At 38.0% G+C, this 23046-nt stretch overlaps 1 protein-coding gene across 6 annotated transcripts in view; it reads left to right on the top strand.

Moving 5' to 3' along the window:
- The first annotated feature begins 701 nt into the window (after positions 1–701).
- The window catches only part of Uimc1 (ubiquitin interaction motif containing 1), a 134583-nt gene continuing 112238 nt past the window's right edge, over positions 702–23046 (top strand). For 2 of the 6 annotated variants that reach the window (XM_058586621.1, XM_058586622.1), the window contains exon 1: positions 1107–1256. The gene's annotated coding sequence lies outside the window, so the exon portion shown is untranslated. Of the gene's footprint in view, positions 828–1097; positions 1360–23046 lie in introns of those variants that run through there. The other 4 variants (XM_058586619.1, XM_058586617.1, XM_058586620.1 and 1 more) reach the window with 4 other exon arrangements.

The following is a 23046-nucleotide window of genomic DNA, read 5'->3' as shown; positions in this document are numbered from 1 at the left end:
CAGCTTCTTCCCTATTTCTAAGTCTACATAGGTGATTCCACAGTGCACATATTTGTTGGTATGTTACTATTTCAATAACTCAGGTTGTTAGGAGCTATCAAACCTTATGTATAAGGCTGGGTGTGTGGTGCATGTTTATAATCCCAGTTGCATGGGAGGCTGAGGCAGGAGGATGGCAAGTTCAAAGCCAGCTTCAGCAATTTAGGGAGACCTGCCTCAAAATAAAAAATAAAAAACGGCTGGGGATGTGGTTAAGTGCTGGTGAGTTCAATCCCTGATACCAAAAAAAAAAAAGTATAGGAATAATTTATATATTAGTTGTATTGTCTTATCATAGGAACATTTTTCAAACTTCTTTCATCTACATATTATTGTTTTATTTATTTTCATCTGAATATTGGGTATTTCCTTTGTTCGCAGTTTTTTTTTTTTTTTTTTTAACAAGGAAGCAGGCTTCTTGAAACATATCTTCTTGTGTATACTTGAATAAATTTCTTTCTGTATATTCCTGGAAGTGAAATTGCTAGGTCGGCAAGCATTCAAATTATTTATTTATTTATTTTAAAAATTCGAGACAGGGTCTCGCTAAATGCGAGACTGGTCTTGAACTCGTGGTCCTCCCGCCTCAGCCTCTCCAGTCGCTGGGATTACACACATGCGCCACCCCGCCCGGCAAAACAGGCATTTTCAATTCTATCAAGTCGAATTGTTCTCAAAAGTGGCGGTTTTAATCCTACACTTCCACCTGGTCGTCTTGAGTTTCGTTTCTACGATTCCCTACCTCTACTGAAAGGATCAGACGGTGACACTTAACCTCAGAGGAGATGGTAAGTAGTTATGTGAACGCAATAATTCGGATACATCCAAATAAAGGGCAAGAGGCGGCTTGATGTTGCAGAGCCGACTTCGAAGGATTCATGGAAGTGATTTGGGGGCCAAAGGGCTACCGCTTGATTTCCTCTTAAACCACTGCCGCTGAGTCCTTTCAAACCACGGGGCCAGAGAGCGCACCAGAGGGGCCAGGACTGCCGCGTGCCCCGTTTCATGCAGTTGGTACATCCCGCGGCTTTCCCCTGTGGCCAGGTTGGTTGCGTCCACAGTCTCCCGCGCCTGCGCGGGTCTAGAGATCGCGTCTCAAGCCCGGGGTGCCTCGGTTTCGCGCGCGCCCGACGATCCCCAACTCTTGACGCGCTGCAGCCTCTCGCGACCCCCAGCGTCCCGAAGGAGGGGCTCTGCGGAGCCGCGCGCGCCGGCCGGTGAGTACCTGCCGCCTCCGGAGACCTTCAGCCCGCCCTCTTCCCGCCTCCTCCTCGGCTTCGGCGGGGCCACAGCCCACTTCTCACCCGCAGAGACGCCGAGGTAGGCCGCTCCCCACGCAGCGGCGGGCCTTTCCCGACGCCGGTGGGCCCCTCCGAATGCTCTGGCCGGCCGCACCGGACTCTGGGGTGGACTGTTACTGCCCGCGAGCAAGGCCTCTTGGGATGGCCGGGTGGGCTTCCGCCCTGGGGTGCCTGGCCGGACCCCCTCACACCCGGACGGCGGCCTTCATCCTCCCGGGCATACTTATCTCCACTTCTCGTTCATCTCCGAAAGACTACGGTTTTTTTTTTTGCTCACACTCCCTGGGAGTTGGCTCCGTCCCCGCCGCCGCCTCCCGCGGACCTCTGCTGGAGTAGGGCGACTAGGCTCCTCTGCCGCCGCTGACTCCTCGCTCCTTCTTTCTCCCGCCAGGTTACTTCTGATTGTCATGTGATAACTTGCTTCTACTAGTTCGTTGCCCAGAATTTTTTCCCCCCTTTGGAAACCTTATCATCACGTACCACTTACCCCCTCAACAGAGCTGGTGTGATTCCCCTACATTCGATGGCAGGCACTATTTAAGCCTTTTACAAGCACGCATTTATGAAATAGACACCTTATGAAATAGGAAGACTTACAGCTTGTCAGTGATGGAATTGGAGTTGAATTCAGATAGCCTGACTCCAGTATTGCATTTAGTCACTAAATCATACCGAGACATCAGTAACACAGGAAAAAAAATGAAAGGATATGCTTCTCTATTTTTTTTTTTTTCTGTCATGGAAGGCTCTGCTTTGTAGTTGAATCAAGGAAAGCCCGCTTTTGGAATCAGAAGTAGTGCGTTTCAGTTCCCAGTATAGTCATTTACCAGCGTAGCAACTGAGTAAGTTTCCTCACCCATTAAATAGCGGTATGGGTATCTACCAGTTAGTGGGAGGAATAACCACCATATGTGTTTGAAGTACCTAGAACAGTGTCCAAGGATTCAGTAAATGATAGCTTTAATTATTGTTCAAAGTGTGTTTGGATTCTGTTACACACTTGTCCTAAACTGAGGCTGACTATAAACTGGGAAACAAGGTATCAGGTGTTTGTGTGTGTATGTGTATAGATGTTCATTTTCCTTTTTCTCTTCCCAGTTACAGAAACAGTCAAGCTTATTGTAACCAGTTGATACAGAGCTTGATACTAAATTTCTTGAATACTGATTGGTTTAGGGGTGAAGAGTCAGTCATTCGTAAAGAATTGTTCTTAACGTCCCTACCCAACCCTTCACCACAAGCTTTCAAAACTGTTTTGACAGGTTTAGTATCTAGAATGTCAGGATGTTAAATTATCTTGTCAGTGATTGTTCTTCAAATAGATCAGTATGATGGATGTTGTAAAAGAAAATGACAAATAATATTCCAAATTGGGGATTTTAAAGGACACCACCAAAAATGCTACCTGTGAAACAGATGATTTATTGGGTCACCTTTCCTGTTTGTAAATTCTTCTAAGAGATATTTTATTCCTCACTGTTTTGGTTAAGAAGTTGCTGTTTGCCTCCAGACTTGATTCCTTTTTCATAAGCAGCTATTGGTAATTAATGCTATAGCCTCAGTTCAAGTAAGTGAAGATAAGCCATTATTTTGTGATCTCTTCATCTTTTTTTCCTTAAATGTTTATTTTTTAGTTTTAGGTGGACACAGTATCTTTATTTTTATGTGGTGCTGAGGATAGAACCCAGTGCCTCATGCATACTAGGTGAGTGCTCTACCACTGAGCCACAACTCAGCCCTGAGCTCTACATCTTGAAAGAAAAAAAAAAGTAGTTGAACTGTATGCTGGCTTGCTTGTTTAAATTTGCCAGTGACCTTTTTTACTCTTAGAATTTCTGTGAAAATAGGAACTTAGTGTGGCTAAATCTCATGAAGCATTGTAATTTTGGTATTTGAATTTGTGGGGTGCCTCTATTCTCTAATGCTTCTTATTGACCCCTTATTTGCTGTGATTCTTTGAAAACCCACATTAACCCCACAGTAGTTATGCTAGGGAGAAGGGTACTTATTTATATGCCTTTAAGAAATTATATGTATTTGGTGGTATAGCTACCCTTGCTATTAAAATTTGAGCATATTGGTTTAAATAACTCAGTGGTACAGGAAATGTTTAATAAGTTGGAAACGCTATACAAGATATTTTCCTAGAGCATTATGATTGCTCCAGTCTTCTCCCATACTAATCCCCACTTCTAAGTTCTGTTCATACTGTTATCTTAAATTTAAGCGTAACTGTAAGTTTTAGATTTTCCATGTAACTTTCTTTTTTTTTTTTAAATATTTATTTTTTAGTTCTCAGCGGACACAACATCTTTGTTTGTATGTGGTGCTGAGGATCGAACCCGGGCCGCACGCATGCCAGGCGAGCGCGCTACCGCTTGAGCCACATCCCCAGCCCCGCATGTAACTTTCTTTAGCTACATTCTTCTGTGCCTTTAATTTTGTCCCTCTGTGCATTTATTTATTTATTCAAGTGCTGGGGCTGGAGCTCAGGGCCTTGTACATACTAAGTACTTGTTCTACCACTCAGCTAAACCCCGCCACTTTTAAATAGAATTTAATAATTTAAATGTGTGCTTTATGGTACTCATGTATTCAGCAAATATTTATGTGTATGTACCATGCATCAAGTAGCAGTTCTACTTAGAGGAGATTTAAAGGTAGTGGAATATTGGAGTCAGGAGCCAAAAGTGTAAGTGCCTTCTTTTGGGCAAGTGTGTGTGTGTGTGTTCGTTCGATCTTTCTTTGATACTGGGAATTGAGCCCAAGGCTTTGCACATGCTAGGCAGGCGCTCTACTATTGAGCTTCATCCCTACCCCTGGTGAAATTACCTTTCTGAATCTATGTTTCCCTATAATAGTTAGATGTACTTTTCTTAGGATTAATTGAAGTACTCATTTGTTCCATATATATTATTTTGTGGGGGTACTAGGGATTGAGTCCAGGGAGCTTTACCACTGAGCTACAATCCAAGCTCTTTTTATTTTTTTAAAACAGTTCTTGCTAAGTTTCTGAGGTTGGCCTGGAATTTGTAATCCTCCTGCTTCAGCCTCCCAAGTGGCTGGGATTATATGCAAGTGCCACCACACCTATCTTACTATTTTTAAAAATTTTATTAAGGTATCAGTGACTTATAGTGAAGTGACTCAGTTTTAACTGTATGACTTGATGTGTACACCCATGTAATTACCACCCAAATCAAGATATCCAGCACCTCAAGGCTTGTGCCCTTCCTACTTAGTACAATTGGTTACTGATGTTCTGAGTTGGATCACCAGATGTTCATTTCTTCTAGACAGCTTTATTGAGGTATATTTTGTATATCATATAATTCACCCACTTACCCTGTGCAATTTGATCACTTTTGATATATTCAGAGTTATGTAGCCATTACTGCAATGAATTTTAGAACATTTCTTCTCCTCAAAAGAAACTCTACAATTCTTAGTCCCTCCACTCCAGCCTAAACAATCACAAACTTATTTATTTTTTGTGTGTGTGGAAACTCTTTTTTTTTTTTATTGGTTATTCAAAACATTACAAAGCTCTTGACATATCATATTTCATACTTTCGATTCAAGTGGGTTATGAGCTCCCATTTTTACCCCAAATACAGATTGCAGAATCACATCAATTACACATCCACATTTTTACATAATGCTATATTAGTAACTGTTGTATTCTGCTACCTTTCCTATCCTCTACTATCCCCCCTCCCCTCCCCTCCCATCTTCTCTCTCTACCCCATCTGCTGTAATTTAACTCTCTCCTTTTTTTTTTTTCCCTTTCCCCTCACAACCTCTTATACGTAATTTTGTATAACAGTGAGGGTCTCCTTCCATTTCCATGCAATTTCCCTTCTCTCTCCCTTTCCCTCCCACCTCATGTCTCTGTTTAATGTTAATCTTTTCCTCCTGCTCTTCCTCCCTGCTCTGTTCTTAGTTTCTCTCATTATATCAAAGAAGACATTTGGCATTTGTTTTTTAGGGATTGGCTAGCTTCACTTAGCATAATCTGCTCTAATGCCATCCATTTCCCTGCAAATTCCATGATTTTATCATTTTTTACTGCTGCGTAATACTCCATTGTGTATAAATGCCACTTTTTTTTAATCCATTCATCTATTGAAGGGCATCTGGGTTGGGTCCTCAGTCTAGCTATTGTGAATTGTGCTGCTGTGAACATTGATGTGGCAGTACCCCTGTAGGACGCTCTTTTAAGGTCTTCAGGGAATAGTCCAAGAAGGGCTATAGCTGGGTCAAATGGTGGTTCCATTCCCAGCTTTCCCAGGAATCTCCATACTGCTTTCCAAATTGGCCACACCAATTTGCAGTCCCACCAACAATGTACAAGAGTACCCTTTTCCCCACATCCTCTCCAGCACTTGTTGTTTGACTTCATAATGGCTGCTAATCTTACTGCAGTGAGATGGTATCTTAGGGTGGTTTCGATTTGCATTTCTCTGACTGCTAGAGATGGTGAGCATTTTTTCATGTACTTGTTGATTGATTGTATGTCGTCCTCTGAGAAGTGTCTGTTCAGGTCTTTGGCCCATTTGTTGATTGGGTTATTTGTTATCTTATTGTTTAATTTTTTGAGTTCTTTGTATACTCTGGATATTAGGGCTCTATCTGAAGTGTGGGGAGTAAAAATTTGTTCCCAGGATGTAGGCTCCCTATTTACCTCTCTTATTGTTTTGCTGAGAAAAAACTTTTTAGTTTGAGTAAGTCCCATTTGTTGATTCTAGTTATTAACTCTTGTGTTTTGGGTGTCCTATTAAGGAATTTGGAGCCTGACTCCACAATCTGTAGATCGGAGCCAATTTTTTCTTCTATCAGGTGCAGAGTCTCTGATTTGATATCAAGCTCTTTGATCCATTTTGAGTTAACTTTTGTGCATGGCAAGAGAAAGGGATTCAGTTTCATTTTGTTGCATATGGATTTCCAGTTTTCCCAGCACCATTTGTTGAAGATGCTATCCTTCCTCCATTGCATGCTTTTAGCCCCTTTATCAAATATAAGAAAGTTGTAATTTTGTGGATTGGTCTCTGTGTCCTCTATTTTGTACCATTGGTCCACCTGCCTGTTTTGGTACCAGTACCATGCTGTTTTTGTTACTATTGCTCTGTAGTAAAGTTTGAAATCTGGTATCGCTGTACCTCCTGATTCACACTTCCTGCTTCGAATTGCTTTTGCTATTCTGGGTCTTTTGTTTTTCCATATGAATTTCATGATTGCTTTCTCTATTTCTACAAGAAATGTCGTTGGGATTTTGATTGGCATTGCATTAAACCTATAGAGAACTTTGGGTAATATCGCCATTTTGATGATGTTAGTTCTTCCTATACATGAACAGGGTATATTTTTCCATCTTCTAAGGTCTTCTTCTATTTCTCTGTAGTTTTCATTGTATAAATCTTTCACCTCTTTTGTTAGGTTGATTCCCAAGTATTTTATTTTTTTTTGAGGATATTGTGAATGGGGTGGTTGTCCTCATTTCCATTTCAGAAGATTTGTCGCTGATATACAGGAATGCCTTTGATTTACGCGTGTTGATTTTATATCCTGCCACTTTGCTGAATTCACTTATTAGCTCTAGTAGTTTCTTTGTAGACCCTTTTGGGTCTGTTAGATATAGTATCATATCATCCGCAAATAGTGATAATTTAAGTTCTTCTTTTCCTATTTTTATGCCTTTAATTTCTTTCGTCTGTCTAATTGCTCTGGCTAGTATTTTGAGGACTAAATTGAATAGAAGTGGTGAGAGAGGGCATCCCTGTCTTGTTCCAGATTTTAGAGGGAATGCCTTCAATTTTTCTCCATTCAGAATGATGCTAGCCTGAGGCTTAGCATAGATAGCTTTTACAATGTTGAGGTAAGTTCCTGTTATCCCTAGTTTTTCTAGTGTTTTGAACATAAAGTAATGCTGAACTTTGTTGAATGCTTTTTCTGCATCTATCGAGATGATCATGTGGTTCTTATGGTTAAGTCTATTGATGTGGTGATTAACATTTATTGATTTCCATATATTGAACCAGCCTTGCATCCCAGGGATGAATCCTACTTGATCATGGTGCACAATTTTTTTTGATATGCTTTTGTATTCGATTCGCCAGGATTTTATTGAGGATTTTTGCATCTAAGTTCATTAGAGATATTGGTCTATAGTTTTCTTTCTTTGAAGTGTCTTCGTCTGGTTTTGGGATCAGGGTGATGTGGGCCTCATAGAATGAATTTGGAAGAGCTCCTTCTTTTTCTATTTCTTGAAATAACTTGAAAAGCATTGGTATTAATTCTTCTTTGAAGGTTTTGTAAAACTCTGCTGTATATCCATCTGGTCCAGGGCTTTTCTTGGCTGGTAGTCTTTTGATGGCTTCTTCTATTTCCTCCTTTGTTATTGATCTGTTTAAATTGTGTGTATCTTCCTGACTCAATCTGGGCAAATCATATGACTTAAGAAATTTATTGATATCTTCGCTATCTTCTATTTTATTGGAATATAGGGTTTCAAAATAATTTCTAATTATCTTATGTATTTTTGTAGTGTCTGTAGTGATAGTGCCTTTTTCATCCCGTATGTTAGTAATTTGAGCTCTCTCTCTTCTCTTCGTTAGCATGGCTAAGGGTCTGTCGATCTTATTTATTTTTTCAAAGAACCAACTTTTAGTTTTATCAATTTTTTCAATGTTTGTTTTTTGTTTCAATTTCGTTGATTTCCGCTCTGATTTTAATTATTTCTTGCTTTCTACTACATTTGCTGTTGTTTTGCTCTTCCTTTTCTAGGGTTTTGAGGTGAAATGTGAGTTCATTTATTTGTTGTTTTTTTCTTTTTTTGAGGAATGAACTCCAGGAAATGAATTTCCCTCTTAAAACTGCTTTCATTGTGTCCCATAGATTCCAATATGTTGTGTCTGTATTTTCATTTAACTCCAAGAATTTTTTGATTTCCTCCTTTATGTCTTCTGTAACCCATTGATCATTCAGTAACATATTGTTCATTTTCCAGGTGATGCAGGATTTTTCCTTCCTTTTTTTATCATTGATTTCCAATTTCATTCCATTATGATCAGATAAGATGCATGGTATTATCTCCACACCTTTATATTTACTAAGAGTTGCCCTATGGCATAATATATGGTCTATCTTTGAGAAGGATCCATGTGCTGCTGAGAAGACCGTGTATCCACTTGATGATGGTTGATACATTCTATATATGTTGGTTAAGTCTAGGTTATTGATTGTGTTATTGAGTTCTATAGTTTCTTTATTCAGCTTTTGTCTGGAGGATCTGTCCAATGGAGAGAGCGGTGTGTTGAAGTCACCCATAATGATTGTGTTGTGGTCTATTTGACTCTTGAACTTGAGAGTTTGTTTTATGAACGTTGCAGCACCATTGTTTGGTGCATACATATTGATAATTGTTATATCTTGTTGGTGGATGGTTCCTTTTAACAGTATATAGTGTCCTTCTTTATCCCTTTTTTTTTAAAGAGAGAGTGAGAGCGCGCACGCGCGAGAGAGAGAGAGAGAAAGAGAGAGAGAGAGAGAATTTTCTTTTAATATTTATTTTTTAGTTTTCGGCGGACACAACATCTTTGTTTGTATGTGGTGCTGAGGATCGAACCCGGGCCGCACGCATGCCAGGCGAGCGAGCTACCGCTTGAGCCACATCCCCAGCCCTTCTTTATCCCTTTTGATTAACTTAGGTTTGAAGTTGATTTTATTCAATATGAGTATGGCCACTCCTGCTTGCTTCCAAGGACCATGTGAGTGGTATGATTTTTTCCCAACCTTTCACCTTCAGCCTGTGTATGTCTTTTCCTGTCAGATGAGTCTCCTGAAGGCAGCATATTGTTGGATTTGTTTTTTTAATCCAGGTTACTAGCCTATGTCTCTTGATTGGTGAATTTAAGCCATTAACGTTTAAGGTTACTATTGATATATGGTTTGTACTTCCCGTCATGCTTGTTTATTTTATTTATTTATTTATTTTTTAAAAGAGAGAGTGAGAGAGAGAACTTTTTAATATTTATTTTTTAGTTTTCAGCGGACACAACATCTTTGTTTGTATGTGGTGCTGAGGATTGAACCCGGGCCGCATGGATGCCAGGCGAGCGTGCTACCACTTGAGCCACATCCCCAGCCCTATTTATTTATTTTAATATGGCTAGTTTTTCCTTTTTGGTTATTTTTTTTTCCTTCCCTTTACTGAGTTACCTCCCACTGTTAGTTTTGGGTGCTGTTTTTCATTTCCTCTTCTTGTAGTGTTTTGCTCACAATGTCTTGCAGTGTTGGTTTTCTGGCTGCGAATTGTTTTAACTTTTGTTTATCATGAAATATTTTAATTTCATTGTCAAATCTGAAGCTTAATTTTGCTGGATACCGTATTCTTGGTTGGAATCCATTATTTTTCAGCGTTTGAAATATGTTGTTCCAGGATCTTCTCGCTTTCAACGTCTGTGATGAAAAATCAGCCGTTAGCCTAATTGGTTTACCCCTGAATGTAATCTGCCTCCTTTCTCTCGTAGCTTTTAATATTCTCTCCTTGTTCTGTATGTTGGATATCTTCATAATTATGTGTCTTGGAGTTGGTCTATTACGGTTTTGAATGTTTGGGGTCCTGTAGGCTTCCAGGATTTGGCAATCCATTCCATCTTTCATATCTGGGAAGTTTTCTAGGATTATTTCATTCAATAGATTGTTCATTCCTTTGGTTTGAACCTCTATACTTTCTTCTATCCCAATGATTCTCAAGTTTGGTTTTTTTATGACATCCCATATCTCTTGGATAAATTGCTCGTGAATTTTAAGCATCCTTCTGTGTTGACTATACTATTTTCAAGTTGATAAACTTTGTCTTCATTATCTGATGTTCTGACTTCTACTTGATCTAGTCTATTTGTAATATTCTCATTTGAGTTTTTAATTTGGTTTATGGTTTCCTGCATTTCTAGGATTACTGTTTGATTTTTTTTTGAAATCTCTATCTCCTGGTAGAGCTTGTTCTTTGCCATTTGAATTTGCCTATTTAATTCGTTTTCAAAATATACTTTCATTGTTTGGACTTGCTGTCTAATGTCTTCTCTAAGATTCCGTTCCATCTGAGTTAGGTATGCCTTGAGTTCTTTCTCTGTCCATTTTTCTGATGCCTCTAGGTTCTCCTGTGTATTTAAGTTGTCCTGCATTGTTTGTAATCTTTTTTTCCCTTGTTTTTTCATGGTGCTCACGTTACTTTCCAACTCTGTTTGACTGCTGTGTTTCTGTTTTCTTCTTTAAATTTGTTTTGTTTTTTATAGTTATACTATCTCTCCTTTGTGTTAGGAGACAATGTTTAGAGATGTTGGATTTAATTGTGATTTAAGGTAAATTAATTAGTTTCATTAAAGGCCTTCAGATTTTGATGGCATATAGAGAATTGAGGTTTGGACGTAGGATTTTATGTTAAGGTCGGGCGATTTGATGGTATGGATGTTAGTATATGTTAGCTTCTTTGGGGGGGTTGCTCAAATGCAGGCGGATATTAACAAGAGAATAGACAGGAGTACTTGGGGGTAGTTAAGGGCTTAGGCGGACTATAGATCGATTCGTAGTATTCATCTATTTGCATTTAGTAATTTATACATAATCTGGGTGGTCATGCTTAAGAGGAAAGATGGGGAAAAGGTAAGGACGCAAACCAAGAAAGAGAGAGGGAGAGAAGAAAGAAAGAGAAAAGAATAGAAAAGAAAAGAAATGATAAAAAAAAAATAAAATGCAGTAAAATAAAAATTACAATTGAAAAAAATAATAATTAAAAAAATTTAAAATTAAAAAATTAAAAAAAAATGAAAAAAGAAAAAAAAAAAAAAAAACAAAAGGCACTGTTAGGCTTCTATTTTCTTCGCTTCCAGTAGGTGGTGCTGTGCCTTCCAGGCTAAGATTTTGCCCTCTGGCTGTAGGATACAATCTGTGTGAGGCCGCTCCCTCCTCCAGCACCTGGTGTCTCTCAAAACCTGTTAGCTTAGGTTTATTCCTGGCCTCTAATCTCCTCGCTTCTCCTGCTAGCCAGGCCTTCCCCAGTGTGATGGCTCTCGGCAGTTCAAACTATACTCTTGGGCCTGCAGTTTGCTGGATGTGTAGCGCGGCTATTGGGAACCGGCACCTTATTGTTTTGATTCCTTCCGCTTGCCACTCCCCCAGAGCTGGTGAGACAGGTTTCGTTTTCGCCGCTGATGGGAGCGGGAGTTGGAGGTCAGGTGCCTTTACCTTTCCCCACGCCTCTATTCACGCTCACTCTGATAGTCCTGTCCCCGGAAAGCCGGGGAGAGATTTTATGCGAATTCCCCACTGTATGGGAGATGGGCTGAATGACACACACCTGTTCTATTGCTGTGATCTGTCGGAAACTGGCGATGGTGACGTCAGCTCTCCAAGATGGTGGCCGCTGGCTTCCTTGGTGGGCTGTCTGGTGTGGGGGACAGAACTGGACCGCTTCCTTCCCCGTCTCAAACCCCGAACTCAGCCCGGAGCTCAGTGAGGGCACAGCCGGCAGGACTCCACAGAATCCGCAGCGCCGTTTCTCTGCGTTGCTGGCCTCTTGTTGGCGTCGCGCCGTCTCTAGCCGCGGGGCAGGCCGCGGATCAATCAGCCAGAATCTCAGGCCGCACAGTTCACTCGCGGTTGAGACCTAGTAACCGGTCCTCGGTGATGGAAATCCTTCCTCTAGGTTTTGGTGTACCCCAATTTTGTTGGAAATTCCTAACAAGATAGCTTTTGGTCATTCTAACTCGTTATTCACCTGCGCAGTAATGCGGTACACGGGGGTGATGCACTCTATTTGCCGCCATCTTTCCCTCTTACTTCTTTTTTTTTTTTTTTTTGATACCAGGAATTGAACTCAGGGGTACTCAACTACTGAGCCATATCTTTAGCCCTATTTTGTATTTTATTTAGAGAAAGGGTCTTGCTGAGTTGCTTAGGACCTCGCTCAGTTTCTGAGGCTGGCTTTAAAATAGTGATCCTCCTATCAGCATACTGAGCTGCTGGGATTACAGGTGTACGCCACTGTGCCCAGCTACTAATCTATGTTTTGACTTGATTGATTTCCTGATCTGGGTATTTCATACAAATGGAATCATAATATGTGTTCCTTTTTTTTTTTTTTTACTTAGCATGTTTTTAAGCTTCATCTATGTCATTCTTTTTTATTGTTGAATCATATTCCATTGTGTGTATATACCACATTTTGTTTATTTGTCAGTTGATGGATATTTAGATTTAGATTGCTTTAATTTTGTGGTTCTTCTTATGACTAATGCTTCTATCAACATTTGTGTACAAGTTTTTACGTAGGCATATGTTTTCATGTTGCATGGAACAGAAATACATAGGAGTAGAATAGTTGAATGGTATAGTGTCTCTACTTTTAACTTACTGAGGAACTGTTAGATTTTTTCCAAAGTGTCTGATCAGTAGTGTATGAAGGTTTCAAGTTTTCCCACATCCTCACCAACATTTGTTACTGTCTTTTTGAGTCTAGCCATCAAAGTAGGTGTGAAGTGGTGTCTTATTGTGTTTGTGCATTTCCCTCAGGGCTAGTGGCACTGAATATTCATTGTGAAAAATCTTTGGGGAACTGTCTCTTTAGATTCTTTGGCTAATTTTTATTGAGTTAGTCCTTTTTTTTTTCCCCCCGAATTTTTTTATTATTGAGTTAGGTGAGTTTTCTTATGTATTTTAGATACAATTCCCTTATCCGATAGGTGATCTACAAAACAATTTCTCCAGTTTTGTGGGCTTTTCTTTTACTTTTTCACTTTTTCGATATTGTTCTGGTAACCACTAAAGTTTTTGTTTATTTATTTTTTTTTTGTAGTTGTAGATGTATAGTGTATTAGTTACGATTCTCTAGAGGAACAGAATCAACACAAAGTAAATTATAAAAGGGGGACTTATTGGGTTGGCTTATTTGACCAGAAGCTGGATAGTCCACAATGGCTGCCTGCAGGCTGGAGAGCTGGAAGAACCAGTAGCTGTGTAGTCCAAGAGGCTGAAGCCCCAGAGCAAGAGGGATCAATGGTGCTACCTTAGTCCGAGACTGAAGGCTTCTGGAAAATCCACTTTGGAAGAGAGAAGAAGCAAGAGTTGGATATCCTCAGAGGACTGCAGCAATAATCAAGAACCAGTTCAAGAAGACTGGAGCTTGCATCTGCTGCTGCTTCCTTGTTCTTCCAAATTTTATCCCATCCAAGCCATCATCCTATTGGATGGTGCCACCCATGTTTAGGAAAGGTCTCCATTTCAGCTGGCTACCCCACATGCCAATCATTTCTAGACACACCTTCATCAACACACCCATAATCCCTATAATCCTTGGCACACCTTAATCTAATCAAGTTGATGATTCAAATTGACCATTAAAGACAGTATGTCCTTATTTTATTTTTGTATGCAGAGCTAAAGATTACACTTACATACTTACCTAGCATGTAAGTGTTTTGCCACTGAGCCACAGACCCAGCCCTAAAGTTTTTAATTAAAAATTTTTTTTTTGTTTTATAGTTGTAGATGGACAGAATGCCTTTCATTTATTTATTTTTATGTGGTGCCAAGGATCGAACCCAGTGCCCCACCAATGCCAGACAAGTGCTGTACAACCCCAGCCCACGTTTTTCATTTTTGATGTCCAGTTTACCTATTTTATTATTTTATTGTTTGTGCTTTTGATGTCATTTCTAAAATACAATTACTTAATTTCAGTTTTGAAGATTTATACATGCCTTTTCTTCTAAGAGTTTTCTAGGTTTAGCTTTTAAACTTAAGTTTTTAATTGAATTAATTTTTGTAAGATAGGAGTCCAGTTTCATTCTTTTGCATCTGGTTAAACAGTGTCCCAACACCGTTGATTAAAATGACTATTCTTTGTCCATTGAGTGTTTGTGGTGGCCTTGTTGAAAATCAGTTGACCGTAAATGAGAGCATGGGTTTCTGGACTTTTAAATCTATTCCTTTGATCCATTTATCTGTTATTTTTTTTCATTTTTTTTAAGTTGTTGATAGAACTTTATTTATTTGTATGTGGTGCTAAGAATCAAACCCAGTGCCTCACTCATGCTAGGCAAGCACTCCATCACTGAGTTACAACCCCAGCCCCATATATCTGTTCTTCTGCCAGTGCCACAAATTCTTGATCATCGTAGCTTTGTAGTAGATTATGAAATTGGAAAGTATGAATCTTCTAACTTGGTTTTTCATTTTCAAGATTGTTTTGAACTATTCTGGGACCCTTGCATTTCCATGTGAAGTTTGGAAGTATTTTGTCAATTTCTTTTTTATTATTTATTTATTTATTTTTTAGTTGTGGTTGGACACAATACCTTTATTTCACTTATTTATTTTTATATGGTGCTGAGGATTGAACCCAGGGCATCGCTCATGTGAGGCGAGTGTTCTATCGCTGAGTCACAACCCCAACCCCTATTTTGTCAATTTCCACAGAACAACCACCTGGGATTTTATTGGGGATTGTGTTGAACCTGTTTATCTATTTGGAGAACATTGCCATCTGATACTAAGTCAAGTTTTGCACATCTATCACCATTGGCAACCTAATGCTGGGTTCACAAAATCCGACTATTCCAATAACTTAAAAAAACGACAAAAAAAGCACAGAAGTACCTTTTCAATAATCTGGGGACATCTCTGAGAACTTAAGGGTCTGTGGAAAGAGAGGGAACCACTGGAATTCTTTATTCTTATATAGGAGACACACAAGGGGGAGGTTCCTTTGAACATTCCATCCCAAAAAGGGCACAGGGGTAGGATTACAAAGGATCAGGTGAGTGTAACTCAACCTGAGGGTGACACCTGCACCTGGAGCCACACCTTGCTATCTGAGCTGGGACAACGCCCAGAGTCTGTACTAAATGTAGTAATTGGTCAGAGCCCCCTGCATCAGGACTTAAAGGTGTGTTCATCCAGGGCAGCTCCCAACACATCTTTTCTTATTAAAATGAAATGTTTAAGTATTGGGATTGCTTTCTTGTTTCATTTTCAGATTGTTTATTGCACATGTGTAGAAATAGTTTATTTTATTTATTTTTATTTTTTTAAAGAGAAGAGAGAATTTTTTTTAATAGTTATTTTTCAGTTATCGGTGGACACAACATCTTTATTTTTTTATTTTTATGTGGTGCTGAGGATCGAACCCAGTACCCCGCGCATGCCAGGCGAACGTGTTACTGCTTGAGCCACATCCCCAGCCCCGAAATAGTTTATTTTTTTTTATATTGATCTTGTATGCTATAATATTGCTGAACTCATTTCTTAGTTTTAATCATTTTTAGTGGATTCCTTAGGTTTTTCTATATAAAAGATCATTGCTTATGAAAATATAATTTTACTTCTTTCTTTCAAATCTGGATTTTCAGGTCGGGCATGGTGGTGTATTCCTGTAATCCTAGTGGCTCCAGAGACTGAGGGAGGAGGATTGCAAATTCAAAGCCAGCCTTAGCAATTTAGTGAGGCCCTAAGCAATTTAGTGAGACCCTATCTCATATTCTACAGTGTTCTCATTTCACCCAGAAATTTAGGCCTTAGTTTATTTTTTATTTTATTTTTCATATTTATTTATTTTTGGTACTGAGCACTTAGCCCAGGGGTACTTTACCCCTGAGCCATATTCCCAATCCTTTTTATTTTGAGACAAGTTCTTGCTGAGTTGCTTAGTGCTTCACCAAGTTGCTGAGGCTGACCTCAAACTTGATGATCCTCCTGCCTCAGCCTCCTGAGTCATTGGGATTACAGGTGTCCACCACCGTTAATTACTAGAAGAGAGTGTTTGATATAATATGTTATGTTTTGAAGTGTGACAATTTGAGATCAGTCCAAATAGCCTTGAAAATTCACCTTAATTTCCCTACTAAAGTCCACTGGATAAAGAGAAGTACACATACATCAGAAAACCCAAAAGAACCCTGAAAACCAAACCCAAACAAAAACACTTGGGTTATAAATTCAACAAAACACGTCGTGTAGGACTTAATACACTAAAAACTACAAAATACTGCAATATATATATATATATATATATATATATATATATATTTTAGAGAGAGAGAGAGAATTTTTTAATATTATTTTTTTTAGTTCTTGGCGGACACAACATCTTTGTTGGTATGTGGTGCTAAGGATCGAACCCGGGCCGCACGCATGCCAGGCAAGCGCGCTACCGCTTGAGCCACATCCCCAGCCCCTGCAATATATTTTTAATATTTTTAAATTATAAAATGATCATGGGTTTTATAGAATGTTTGAGTAAAGGTGTAAAGCATCTGAATCCTACCAAGGTGAGGAAAGGTGAGTGGTTAAAACTGAAGAATATGGTACCATTTGAACAAAGTTGTGTATGTATTTTCCATTTTTTCTTATAGTCTACTATTTAGAAAACTATACTATTTGTGAATTAATATAAAATTAAAATTTTTAATGTAGAAAGTAAAAATATATCCTATTTATTTTATGTAACGATAACTTGATAGATTACATATATTTGCATTTCATGTTTGCTTTCTTTTCTCTTGTGAAATGATAGTATCTTAGTTTCTTTTTGCTTCAGTAATAAAATATCTTAGACTAGGTCGTTTATGAACAATAAAAATTTATTACTTATAGTTCGGAAGGCCAGAAAATCCCAAGAACAAGGCCCCAGCAGATTGGTGTCTAGTGAGGGCTTGCTGTCTGTCTTGATTGCTTATTGCATTCTTAAATGGTAGAAAGCAAAAGGGGCAAACAAGTTCTCTCAATCCTCTTTTATAAAAGGGCATTAATCTAATTCACATTCTCATTCTACCTTCATGACCTATTTCTCTAAGGTTTTCCTCTTAATATCAACCTATTAGTGACTAGATTTCAATGCATGAATTTTGGCAGGGTACATTCAAACCATAGCAGACAGTTTGTGTTTAATTATCAAGCAAATGTTTTATTATCAATTTATATGTAGCTAATCTTGTGTTACATATGCTATAGTTATTTCTCAATTCTGTTATTTATATACAGAAAAGTGGGGGTGTAGCTCAGTGGTACAGTGCTTGTCTAGTATATGCAAGGCCCTCAGTTTGATCCCTAGCACCACACACTGCAAAAACCGATATGTAGTTTAATTTTTTGATCTTTTCTGTGTGATTTCTTTTATTTCTTCAAGGCTTGTCATTTAAAAATATATATTAAGAACAGAAAAATAGATGTATTTTTCCCCAAGACATCTGAAAATCAAGCTCTCAAAGGTGATAGAGAAGATTCTCAGGTTGTAAGAGAAAAGATACAAATAATTCATAAGAATGTCCCAATTCACCTGACAGCAGACTTCTCAGCAGAACTCTTACAGAAGAGGAGAAAGTGGCATAAGGTTTTCATGGTACTGAAGAAAAAAAAAATATTGTCACCTGAGAATACTGTACTTAGGAAAGTTATCCTTTAGAAGTAAAGGAGAGATAAAGACATTTCCAGACAAATAAAAGCTGAGAGACTATATCTCCACCAGATCTGTCCTACAAGAAATATTAAAGTTCTTCAAACTAAATGAAAGGATGTTAATGAGTAAGAAAAAAACATGGAAGGGTATTAAATTTACTAATAAGAGTATTTGTACAAACAAATCCAGAATGCTTTAATATCATAAGTATACTGTACAATTTATATCTTTAATGTGAAGTCTTAAAAGCAAAACAAATGTATTAGTAGCTACATTAATGTGTTAGAAAATAGGCAATTATAGAAAGATATAAAATGGGATATCAAAAATTGAAAATGTGAGGGCTGGTGGATAGCTAAGTGGTGGACAATTGCCTAGCATGAATGAGGCCCACAGTTCAAGTCCCAGCACAGTAAAAAATATAAAAGAGGGCTGGGGATGTGGCTCAAGCAATAGGACGTTTGCCTGGCATGTGTGCGGCCCGGGTTCGATCCTCAGCACCACATACAAACAAAGATGTTGTGTCTGCCAAAAAAGAAAAAAAATATTAAAAAAATATATAAAAGATAATTTTAAAAAAATGCTGAGAGGAATGGAGGAGTGCAAACGTAGCAAATGTAGAGTTTTCTTATTGGTGTATTTTCGTTTGTTTCTTTTTATATCTTTAGGATCATGTTAAATTGCTGTCATTTCAGAATAACTTGCCCTAATCAAAGATTTTTTTGTTAGCTTTACTGATAACCATAAAGCAAAAATCTATAATAGAGAACTGAAAAATAATAAGCAAGGAGTCAACATACACTATTACAGTAAGTCACTTAAACACAAAGGGTAGACTATAAGGGGTATGTGTGAAAGAAAGACAGGAACTACAATGAAACTAGAAAATAAGTTACAAATGTCTATAGAAAGATCTTACTATCAATAATTATCTTGAATATAAATGGATTAAATTCTCTGATTAAAAGACAAAGAGTGACTGAATGGATAAAAAATCAAGATTCAACTCTATATTGCTTACAAGAAACTTGTTTCACCTCTAAGGACACACATAGACTTAAAGTGAAGGGATGGAATAAGATAGTCCATGCAAATGAACACCAAAGGAAGTAAGAGCCAAGTGCAGTGGTGCTTGCCTATAATCCCAGTGATTTGGGAGGCTGGAGACACAAGGATAGCAAGTTTGAAACCAGTCTCAGCAACTTAGCAAGAAACTTAATGAGACCTGTCTCCAAAAAATAAAAAATTAAATGGGTTGGGGATGCGGCTCAGTGGTTACGTGCTCCTGGATTAAATCCCCACACTCTACCCCCAAAGGAAGCAGGAATAGCCATATTTATGTCAAATAAAATAGACTTTAAATCAAAAACAGCAAAAAGAGACAAGGAAGGTCCTTATATAATGCTAAAAGGAAATAATTTTAAATATATATGTATCCAGTATTGAAGCACCTAGATATATAAAGCAAATATGTGTAGACCTAAATGGAGAGAGAGACTGTGGTACAATAATAGTTGGGAACTTTGACCTTTAATTTCAGCAATGAATAGATCATCTAGACGGAAAAGCAACAGAGAATCAGGAGAGTTAAGTTGCACCTTAGACCAAATGGATCTTAATGTTCTATCCAACAGCTGCTAAATGTAATTTTTTCTCAATAACATGTAGAACATTCTCTAGGATAGATCTTATTATAGACCACAAAACAAATTTCAACAAATTTGATAAATTTGAAATACTGTTGAGAATCTTTTTTGGTTAGACATTAATAACAAGAAAAAATTTGAAAACTATACAAATACATGGAAATTAAACAGCTTACTTTTGAACAACCAATGAATCAAGGAAAAAAATCAAGAAGGAAATTTGTGAAATACTTAGAATAAATGGAAGTGGAGATACAATATACTGAAACCTATAAGATAAAGCAAAGGCAGTATTAAGAGGGAAGTTTATAGGCATTAAATGTTATATCAAAAAACTGAAAGATCACAAATAAACAACCTATCACTGTATCTCAAGGAACTAGAGAACCAAGAACAATCTAAACCTAAAATTAGTAGAAGGAAAGAATGAATGAACTGATTTTTTGAAAGGATAAACAAAATAAACCCTTAACTGACTAAGAAACAGAAGACTCAAATAAAATTACATGAAAAGGGAGATGTTACAACTGACAAAACAGAAATACAAAAAAATTTTAGATATTATTATCAAAATTGTATGCCAACAGTTTGATAATATTTTGGATAGCCTAGTAGAAATGGATAGATTCCTAAACACTTAACTCCTTATCAAGACTGAATCATGAAGAAATAGAAAACCTGAATGCATCATTAACAAGGAATGAGATTGAACCAGTAATAAAAGTCTGTCATCAAAGAAAAGCACAGGATCAGAGGGATTCACTGCTGAATTCTACCAAACATAAGGAAGAATTAATATCAGTTTTTCTCAAGTTATTCCAAAAATAGAAGAGTAAGGAATGCTTCCAAGCACATTCTACAAGGTCAGCATTATCCTAATACCAAAACCAGATAAGAACACAACAAAAAAAGAAATTGCTTGCCAATATCCTTGATGAATAAAGGACCCAAAATCTTCAACAAAGGACTAGCAAACTGAATCTGACAGCACATTAAGAAGATTGTTTTCTGGGAGCAGTGATGCATGCCTGTTATCCTAGCACTCCGAAGACTGGGGTAGAAGAACTGACAGTTTGAGGTTAGCATCTGAAACTTAGTGCTTAGTGAGACTTTGTCTCAAAACAAGTTAAAAGGGCTGGGGATGTAGCTTAGTGGTAGGATGCACCTGGGTTCAATCCCAGCGCTGGAAAAAAAAAAAAAAGATTATTGTACATAACAAGTAGGATTCATCCTAGAGATACAAGGATGGTTAATGTATGCAAGTTGATGAATACGAGACACCATATCAACATAATGAAGTACGAACAACATGCTATATAATGTTAAACAAATTGGGTGTAGAAGGGATGTATCGCAAGGTGGCCACCACCTCACCAGCGTAATTTTTCCTGTTAAGTAGGGGATAAGCCACCTGAGAAAATAAAGTCTGAAATATTTAGTGAAGAAATAAGACAAAGCATTAGTTTTGAAAGGCATGGAGTGCCTGATAGGTCCAGCCCACACAGGAGCTGGAGCTGAACAATTAAAAAATGGCTCTAGTGGTTTATTTAAGAGAGTACATCAAAGGCAGGGATAAGGTTTCAGGGTGGAGTCTTGCTTCATGGTGTCTTGCAGCCATGATTAGCATCTTGGGAAGCTGTACCCATCTTTGTGGCTACAGCAGGTCAGCTCATCTCCCGTGCTTTGTGGGACCTGGCAGAAACTGAATAGAAATTCACATGTATCTGGGTGGTCTTAACCATAAGGATTACCACTGGAAGTTCCCACATACCAGATTTTCCTATTCACTGGCTGCTATGCTGGTTTGGTCCACACATAGTCCATGGATGGCTCTTGACAGGAATGCACCTAAATATAATAAAGGTTATTTATAATAAGCTAACAGTTTTGTTTTCTGAAAGGTTAGATCTGAAACAAGACAAAAATGCTCACTTTCATCACTTTTATTCAACATAATGCTTGCCAGAACAAGCAGTCAAGAAAAAGAAAGGACATCCAGATTGGAAAAGAAGTCAAATTGTCACTTTTTTTTTTTTTTTTTGCTATTGGGGCATTGAACCCAGGAGAGCTCTAAATTGCTGAGGCTGGCCTTAAACTTGTGATCATCCTGCCTCAGTCTCCCAAGTGACCAGGATTATACACACATGCCACTGCACCAGCTACAAATTGTCACTATTTGCAGATGATATGATCTTATATTTAGAAAACCCCTAAAACTCCACTAAAAAACTATTAGAACTAATAAATGTACTCAACAAAGTTGCAGGATACAAATCAGTGTATAGAAATCAGTAGCTTTTTTTATACACCAACAATTGTTGAGAAATCAAATAAATTCAAAGAGGTGAAAACCTTTTTTTTTTTTTTGGTTACTGGGGATTAAACCTAGGGGCACTTAACTGTTGAGTCCCAACTGCAGCTCTTTTTTACATTTTATTTATAGATAGGGTCTCACTGAGTTGGTTAGGACCTTGCTAGGTTGCTGATCCTCCTGCTTTAGCCTCCCAAGCTGCTGGGATTACAGGCATGTGCCACCATGCCTGGCGAGGTGAAAGACTTCTACAATGATACCTATAAAACATTGATGAAAGAAGTTGAAGAGGACATAGAAATGTGGAATAAAATTCAGTGTTCCTGGATTAGACGGATCAATATTAAAATATCCATACTACCCAAAGCAATCTACAGATTGATTCAGTACAATCTATGAAAATACTAATGACATTCTTCACAGAACTAGAAAAAAAATCCTAAAATTTGTATGAAATCACAAAATACTCTAAATAGCCAGAGCCATCTTGAGCAAAAAGAACAAAGCAGGAAGCATTTTACTATCTGACTTCAAAATATGCAACAAAGCTGTAGTAGTAAAAACATAAAGGTGAAGCCAGGTGTGGCGGCGCATAATCCCAGTGACTCTGAAGGCTGAGGCAGGAGGATCACAAGTCTTAAGCCAGCCTTATCAATTTAGCAAGGCCCTAAGCAACTTAGTGAGACCCTGTCTGGCGGGGGGGAAGGCTGGGGATATGGCTCTGGTTAAACATTCCTGGGTTTAATTTCCACTACCCCCCCCACCAAATAATAATAATATGGTTGGGGGGCAAGATATTTTTGGGAAAAAACAAAAGAGACATGTCAACTAATGAATAGAGAACCTAGAAGTAAATCCACATATCTACAACCAATCATATTTTGACAAAAGTGTTAAGAACATGAATTTTGGCAAAAACAGTCTTCGATAAATGATGCTGGGAAAATTGGATATCTACTTGCCAAAGAATGAAACTAGATTCCTATCTCTTACAGTTTCAAAAATCAACTAAAAATGAATTAAATTCTTTAACATGAGACCTGAAACTATGATTATTAGAAGAAAACCTAAAGGAAACAATTTAGGACCTTGAAATAAGCAAGAATTGTTTTGGGACAAGATCCCCAAAACACAAGAAGCGGAAAGCAAACATAGACAATGGGATTACATCAAATTAAGAAGTTTCAGCACAGCAAAAGAAACAACAGAGTGAAGAGATAACTTGCAGAATGGGAGAAAATATTTGCAAACTATATCTGACAAGGAGTCAATACTCATATAAGGAACAAGCAAAAA

The sequence above is a fragment of the Marmota monax genome, unplaced genomic scaffold (genome assembly GCF_021218885.2).
Source record: "Marmota monax isolate L192 unplaced genomic scaffold, Marmota_monax_Labrador192_F-V1.1 WCK01_AAM20220418_F8-fsc00196, whole genome shotgun sequence".
In the NCBI taxonomy this organism is placed as follows: Eukaryota; Metazoa; Chordata; class Mammalia; order Rodentia; family Sciuridae; genus Marmota; species Marmota monax.
The sequence above is the reverse complement of the archived record's forward strand: the minus strand, read 5'-3'. Positions and strand labels throughout refer to the sequence as shown.